At 36.1% G+C, this 7,869-nt stretch overlaps 1 long non-coding RNA gene across 1 annotated transcript; it reads left to right on the top strand.

The window, feature by feature from the left end:
• The first annotated feature begins 819 nt into the window (after window positions 1-819).
• LOC115598115 lies at window positions 820-7,622 on the top strand. Its single transcript, XR_003987393.1, has 2 exons — window positions 820-971; window positions 7,446-7,622. It is a non-coding gene; the product is annotated as an uncharacterized LOC115598115 (long non-coding RNA).
• The last annotated feature ends 247 nt before the right edge of the window (window positions 7,623-7,869 follow it).

Here is a 7,869-nt window from a genome sequence, read left to right as displayed (position 1 = left end):
TATTTTTAGCCATGGAGAGGACACTGAGTCACAGCATCTGACACTTAGAAACTGTGTTAATGGACAATTGCCACACTTAGCAGGCACAGGCCTACAGGCATGAATGTTTGTGCCCAGCTGTTGTGGCCACTTATGTGATCAGAAGAGCTTATGTGGAATTATCAGCTGGATGCCTACCTTCTCCATGTGAAATGCTCACAAAGCAGTGATGGCTACAAATTAAGCCTTCTTAAGTTTTATTACAATATTTCACAATAAATGTATATCATGCCTCTATGCATATCCTGTTTTGTTAGATCTTTGAAGTTTAAGTTTTAAGATTCTTTTATCAGAATCTTATCAGAGCTGAATATAATTTTTTTCATAAACAAAAAATGGGGAAATTTAAGCTTTCCTGGTACCTAGTGGATCAGGACTGAACAGTCATTCGTTGCTGTTCAAAGGAGCAAAACTGCTCTAAGAGTTACCAATGATTGTGCGATTGTTCCTTCAAATGTATTTTATTAAATATTTTAAAGCACCTTTTACAAAAGCAGTCAGCAATCAAGGAACTGAGGCAGGCAAGAAACTGAGATTAAAAAACTCAATGATTTTCTCAGTGTTACCAGGAAGGGGACACAGGATGCCCACCTTCCACTGCACAGCAAGAAAGGACAAGAAGATGCAGGTACCTGTGCAGAGCTTGCTTTCCAGCCCAATGCAATGGTAAAGGTTGGACTTTACAACAGCAAATGTCAGAGGTCAGGCTTTAGAAGTCTCTTCCAATTGAAAGCAGTCTGCGATTCAGTGCTTCTGTGTCCTAAACCTATGAAGGAAAGAAGCAGCATGAGGGCTACTGCTTTCTCCCAGTCCCATCTCAAGTTACAAACCTGGTAAAAGTGTTCTGTACTTGCATTTTAAAGGCATAGTCTAGTCCTTAGCAAGTGGTCTGAATTGGAAATACTTTGCTGAAGCTGCCACTGTCCTCTCAGGTAAAGTTAGTTTGCTTCTCTTCTAATCCCTCTCTTTTTTTTTTTCCCTTTCTTTTCACATCAGAAAAGAAACCCCAAATTTTATGTTGACTATGAAACCATTATTTACTACTAAAGTTCCTGTATGTTTGACCAGTAGAAATTATTTTCCACTATTATGAATCTTAATTTGGCACAAATTCACTGTCTTCAACATATACTGATTTGTTCTAGGTTCTAATTGCCATAGCAGTTGAGCTTCAGCTATGATTCAGAAAAAAATGAAATGTGCAAACACAACTGTTTTCAAGTCTTTGCCAGGCAAAGCTAGATAAAAGTTTTATCAGAATAGGAAATTCAGGATTTTACCCCCCTGAGTAGATTTTATTTCCAAAGCAGTTTCCCTGAAGCCAGACAGAAAAGGGAAACAAAGCTAAAATTGGGACAAGGTCAACTGGATATGGAAGTGACTGTAACAAACCTCAAATAGTTCTGTTATTTTTGTTTCAACTCGAGTTCAAAAATATTTTATTAAGAATCTAACCTAGATATTTATACAGAAATCAGAAAGAACAATTTTTAAATGACTGCCCACTGGGAAGGTTAGATTCATAACTGGTGTTTACTTCATACTTGATGCTGAGAGATACTATAATTGGTTTAAATATTCAAAGACTGGGAAGTTTCCCTCTATGAAAGGTATAATATATTAGAAAGGAAGAGACTTGGAGAATCTTCTGAGCATATTTCATAATTATTCATTGATTGCAAAAACATGTATATATTATATACACATATAAACACAGGAAAACACATACATTCTAGGCACAATTCTAGTCCATTGTAAAGGCTTTGCAACTAGTGTGGGTAGGAGAAGGAACAGGACTTATTTAAGCATGACACAAATGCAGACAGTGCATATTTTTAAGCAGAAATGGACATTTTCAAACCAATCACTAGAGCTAGTTCACCTCAATTAAAATGGGTGACAGCCTTTTCAGTTTAGACACTCCTCTTCTAAAGTTACAGCATCATAGACGGAGCAAGTATTTGCATACCTGAGGTGTCCTCATGTGGGAATTCACACTTCCCCTAAAAACTATTCAGAAATGTTACATATCAGATAACATACGTCACAGAGGTACTCAACTTTTAGAATTCCCCTGTTGCTAAGAACATAAATTACTGCTAGAGGTTTCTCCGAGAAGATGTCTGCAATTTAGAATTCATACTCTGTCCAATCTAAAATTACTTAAATTAATTTGTTCTCCTTCTGGGTATGTTACTTTAAAATGAGAAATACTGAAAAGCCTGTGTTGTTCTTTATTCAGGAATTTTTAGATCTGAGAAGATTTAGTTTAGATAATTGCTAGATTTTGCTGCTGGTTTGCATATACAAAGAATATTTGGTCATTCTGACTTTCACTTTTGTGATGATTTTATAGTCTATTTTTTATTGGTGCAACATGCAGATATTACTCTCTTTTAGTGCACTTATGTAAATATTAAGCTAAAATATAAAATACCTATCAGGATATTGGGAAGTTAGGTATAATCTGTATATTGAAAGCTTGTATTGAATTGTATAATGCAGCTTGTATTGAAAGCTTCTATCCATTCTTCTGAAAGATGACACTTGAAAGCTCATGTGACATGGAAAACACAGAGGTTTTAAATAGTGATACAGCTAAAATGCAAAACTCAGCCAAGGGCAGCAATATCCCTTCCAAACTGTTTTTAATAGTTGCAAACTGCCAAATCCTTTGACAAGAGAATTAAGTCTAACTGACAGCTGAAGAAAAGTGCACCTGATATTTAGAGATAAACAGGTATCATTTTCACTGTCATAAAAAGGAAGGCCTTCAGTCTGGATCCAGAATGTCACAGTACAAAAGGAAGTAAAATTTCATTTTATTCTATTTTGGTCATTATTATTCTGGCTCAAGCAGGAGCTGGCTTTAAGATTTTCTGAAAAATGGGAGAAAAAAAAAATCAATAGAATTCTAATATGCTATGTGCCACACTAATGCCACAATAGTGTTCAGACTTTGTGAACAGTCCTATCAACCCTGAAAAGACAGGGAACGTACAGTGTGGCTCAGTGAGACTACTTGGAAAAATGATGGATCTATTCAATTTGTCAATGATCCCTATTGTACAATTAGTGAAAGCTCTTGATCCTCGTTGCTTAAAATCCCAGTAATATGCAAAGGTGGGGAAGAAGAGATGGGTTATATTTCTATTTTTCACAGGGTAAATGTAGGTGCAAGAAGATGGAGAGTCCTGCCCAAGCCTGGGTAGGGAAATCTTGACCAAGCCCTGAACACTTAAGTTCTACCTGAGTACTTTAACTTCACTGCTATAATTTGAATTTCCCTGAAAAAGTTATTTAATTACTATTCCAATGTTGTGACAGCTGACTGAAGGATGATCTTCAGGTAATTTAAGAGAAGAAGTTTTTTTCTGCTGTCCACCTTAAAAGTGCATGGGCAAATTAAAAAATTAGAGCTGGTTACAAAGGTAAGCTAAAAGCTAAACATAATAAGACACTGTTTTCAGCATTTCAAAAGAACGAAATACACACATCAGCAGCTTCAAAATCCTTTTGAACAAGTGCACTCAGAAACAACTAACTAGCAAACAAAGCTATTATGAAGATGACAGTGTGGTCAGTGAACTTTTGGCGTGTTTGAGTGCACCCTCAGCAAGTTTGCCGATGAGCCCAAGCTGTGTGGTGTGGTTACACACTGGAGGGAAGGGATGCCATCCAGAGGGACCTTGACTGGATTGAGAAGTGGGATTTTGCAAACCTCATGAAGTTCAACAAGGCCAAGTGTGAGGTCCTGCACCTGGGTCAGGGCAATACCGAGCACAACTCCAGGCTAGATGCAGAATTGATTGGGAACAGCCCTGAGGAGAAGGACTTGGGGGTGTTGGCTGATGAGAAACTCAACATGAGCTGGCAGTTCAGAAAGCCAGTGGTGTTCTGGGATGTATCAAAAGTGTGATCAGCAGGTAGAGAGGGTTGATTATTCTCCTCTAGTCCCCTCTCACAAGACTCCACTTGGAGTACTGTGTCCACTCCTGGAGTCCCCAACAAGAAGAACAGGGAGCAAGTCAAGAGAAGGGCCATAAAGATGATCAGAAGCTGTGAAGCCAGGTTGAGAGAGTTGGGATTCTTCAGTCTGGAGAAGAGGAGGTTCCAAGGAGATCTTTTTGAAGCCTTCCAGTACCAGAAGGGGACCTACGGGAAAGCTGGGGAGGGACTTTTTAAAAATGGGCACATAGTGACAGGACGATGGGTAATGGTTTTAGGATGAAAGAGAGTGGATTTAGGTTAAGCATTAGAAAGGAATTTGTCAGGGTGAGAGTGGGGAGACACTAGAACAGCTGTCCAGAGAAGCTGTGGGTGCACCATCCCTGGAAGGCCAGGTTGGATGGGGCTTTGAGCAACCTGGTCTAGAGAGAGGTGTCCCTGCCCATGGCAAAGGGCTTGGAACTAGATGATCTTTGAGTTTCATTTCAACCCAAACCATTCCATGATTTTATGTCAACTCTATAGAATGTAGGCCTCTAGAAACTTTCCTCTCATTTGAGTAAGTTGAAAAGAGGCAAATTCAGCCACAGGTGCTGTAGATGGGTTATGATGCCTTGTTGCTTCTTTACAAGGTTTGATAAATGAGAATCTCTTTAAAGAGATAAATATATTTCTTATCTATTGTTGAAAGGATTTGATTTTCCTACATTTTAGAGGATTGAGAATAATAATTTGATCAGAGTTCCACAGGCCAATGAGATAATTTTATCACATTGCTTTTATATTTAGGTGAACTTTTATTCTTCTCAAGCAATACATAAACTGCTTACACAACATCCCATATTATGGGGTAGATATTCTATATCCTGCCCTATATCATAATTTGTTGCTAATTAAAATGATTCTATTGAATAGCTAGGTTATCCTATATAACCCATAGTGTGGGTCAAGTATACCATGAAAATGAATGTCCTTTCAAAATAAAAAGTCCTTTTTTAGTTATTGATTTCATGTAGTCATGCACATGAATGTTTATTAGAGAAAATTTTCTTCAGCCTCAGTAATAACAAAAGCTACAAGACTTAGGGAGATAATCTTGTCTTATTACCTTTGAGGAATGTCAGAGCAGAATCAGCACAGCTTCTGTGAACATACTTTTGGGATGTTTCTTTTCTCATATCTTTCAGAAGGGCTATTTTATACCTTCAATAAGAAATATTTACAGTTAAAGTAGGACTGTAAAATGCCAGATGAGAATATAAATTATTAAAAAGGATTCAGCATCAAGGTGGATTGTTTCTTCTAATATGATAAAAATTGCAATGCCCACAGAATCTATTATAAATTGCACTAGCAAAGTTGATTTTCTAGGTTTCTTCACTCAGGAAAGTCATTGAGCCCATTCTTAAAGTTAACTTTCCTGAACAGAAGGACTTTAAGAATGAACATTGGCCCCTGAGCATGGGATACAGGATGTCTGGAAGGATATTTAGTGTCCCTAATAAAACAGAGCTGAAGCCAAGAACTGGTCCCTAACAGACTCGTTCGGATCACAGAACCATTAAGAGCCAAAACAGCAAAGACAAAGCAAGAGCTGTGGCTCTGGCTCATGACAAGTATGATCTTGCCTCTTTGTTTTTGCTCTTTAATAGTTCTGAATCTTCCCACAATTCAGAACAGTGTTCCTTGTACTATTTGGGTATATTAATAACTTTCATAACTTTTTATAAAAGCTTGAGTTGCTTCAGCACTTCTGTTTTATTGCATCTTTCTTTATAATCATAATACTTCAGAGTTAAATGCTCTATTAATTTGATTTTAATTTGACCTTCATAGGCTTATGACATGTTAACATGTAATACAAAAAAAAATCTGGTGGTGATATAAAATGTTGACATGATGATATAAAATGTAAACTATGGGCAACATACTTCAGATCCCAATACTTAAAATAGAAAGGTAGCTGTAAATGAGGGGGGAAAGAGGAGAAAAAGGCATTAAGATTAGAGAACAGATCAAAGATTATAAAATAGGTTTAAAGGACAGTGTTTTTTCTCACTGGCATCTATGGATCTAACCTAAAATAAGATCAGCAGTCACTTTGCCAGAGATAAACATTTAATTAACTTTGAGAAATATAACTGTTTTTTTCACTTTAGATTTATCATCAACAGACAACAGTGCCTTACTCAAATCATCCAAAATGATAATGTATTAGTTGTAGATTTATCTTCACTTGTGAGTCACAAATAATTTGCACAAGTAGCTTTATTAGATATTTAAACTTTGAGCTAGTTTGCTTAGTTGAATAAGCATGATAAATCACACATTATTCATAGTACCTAATTTGATGAGCATGCAGGGTTTTTTTAATAAAATAATGATCTAAAAACCAGACTTTTATGATTTTAGGCCTTGATTTTTAAAATGCAGCAAACATGAATGTCAGTAAATTTCAGTTGTGAAATATTCACAGAAAATATGTGTGCTGGGGCTTTTTTCTTTCTCTTTTTTTTTTTTTTTTTTTTCCATTTTATTTTTTATTTTAAATTTTTATTTTATTTAATTTTTATTTTAAATTTTATTTTTTAAACATGTGTGAAGGAATATTTATAGGGATTTTGCAACAATATCCTGCCAAGCTTTCAGTATCTTTTTGCATTATCACTCCATTAGGTGTAAGTTCGAAGCTGTGAGGAAAAGAAAGAGAAACAAAACAAAAAAATAAAACAGAACACACAGAGAAGATATGAACAACTTGATGGAGTTTGTTTCATGGTTTGAAAAAACATAAAGCAACCAAATTCTTCAGATTGATACAATAGTTTTCTAAATCAGGAAATAAAGATAGAGAAATTCAGCAAAAGCAAAAAGCTACATCCATTGAGCCACCACCAATCTGAACAATGTAATTAATGTAAAATACGTATGGATTTCTGTGGCATGGATTTCTGTGAAATGTAAGGAGTGAAATGAATGAAAAATGGGGAGACAATATGTGGCAAAAGGTTGGGGTTTTTTCCCATGAAAAATTGTAATTAATAGAAGTTATATAGAAGTTATATATAATATTTATATATAATAGAAGTTATATATTTTAGCTTTGCTTGTTTATATAGACAATATATTTTCTCTTACATGTAGAGAAATGAACAAAGCCCAGGAGACCTACAGACTCCTCCTAAGCATCATTCAGGGCACCTAAATGTGACACCAGCTTTGAGTCTCCAGGACAGCTATTTCATGGCTGCCTTACATTGATTTAAATCTGCTGCCCTGGGAAGGAGCAGTCCTCCCTTTTCCCTCTCCATCTCATCCGGAGTTCCTTATTCCTGCCCTCTCCCTGGCATGTGCTATAGTGACTTGTGCAGTCACGGGGAGACAGGTCAAACCACTGACAATTCAAACTCCTGTTGTTTTTCCAGGGTTAACTTTAAATTGATTTACCTTGGTAACAGGAAAGAAGTACCAGAAATGTGGTGGAAGCTGAACCATGCATATCAGCATCAGACTGATTTGAGATCAGCTTAAATTCATCATGAAACTGAACTTCAACAAGATGCCTAAAAAAGGTGATATGAATACACAGCCTTTGGTTTCCTCACTGTAATAAAAAAATGGTGACATAAAATTTCTCAGCCAACTCTGACTTGGGCTTTTATTAACTTTTCTTGCCTAATAATGTTTAATGTCAAGGAGGATATAGAATGATTTTGAATTGGAGTTTCTGGTATATCTGTTGAACATTAGTTCCAGAGTCACATTTACCTCTTATTTCCTCTGCTATAGTCCCTGTTTCCAATCACAAACTTTATCACTGTGCAGTACTTTACATTATTGCTAGATATTACTGTTAAGACTTACATTGATATATATTTTTTC

The sequence above is a fragment of the Calypte anna genome, chromosome 3 (assembly GCF_003957555.1).
Source record: "Calypte anna isolate BGI_N300 chromosome 3, bCalAnn1_v1.p, whole genome shotgun sequence".
Taxonomy (NCBI): domain Eukaryota; kingdom Metazoa; phylum Chordata; class Aves; order Apodiformes; family Trochilidae; genus Calypte; species Calypte anna.
This window is presented reverse-complemented; position numbering and strand designations above follow the sequence as displayed.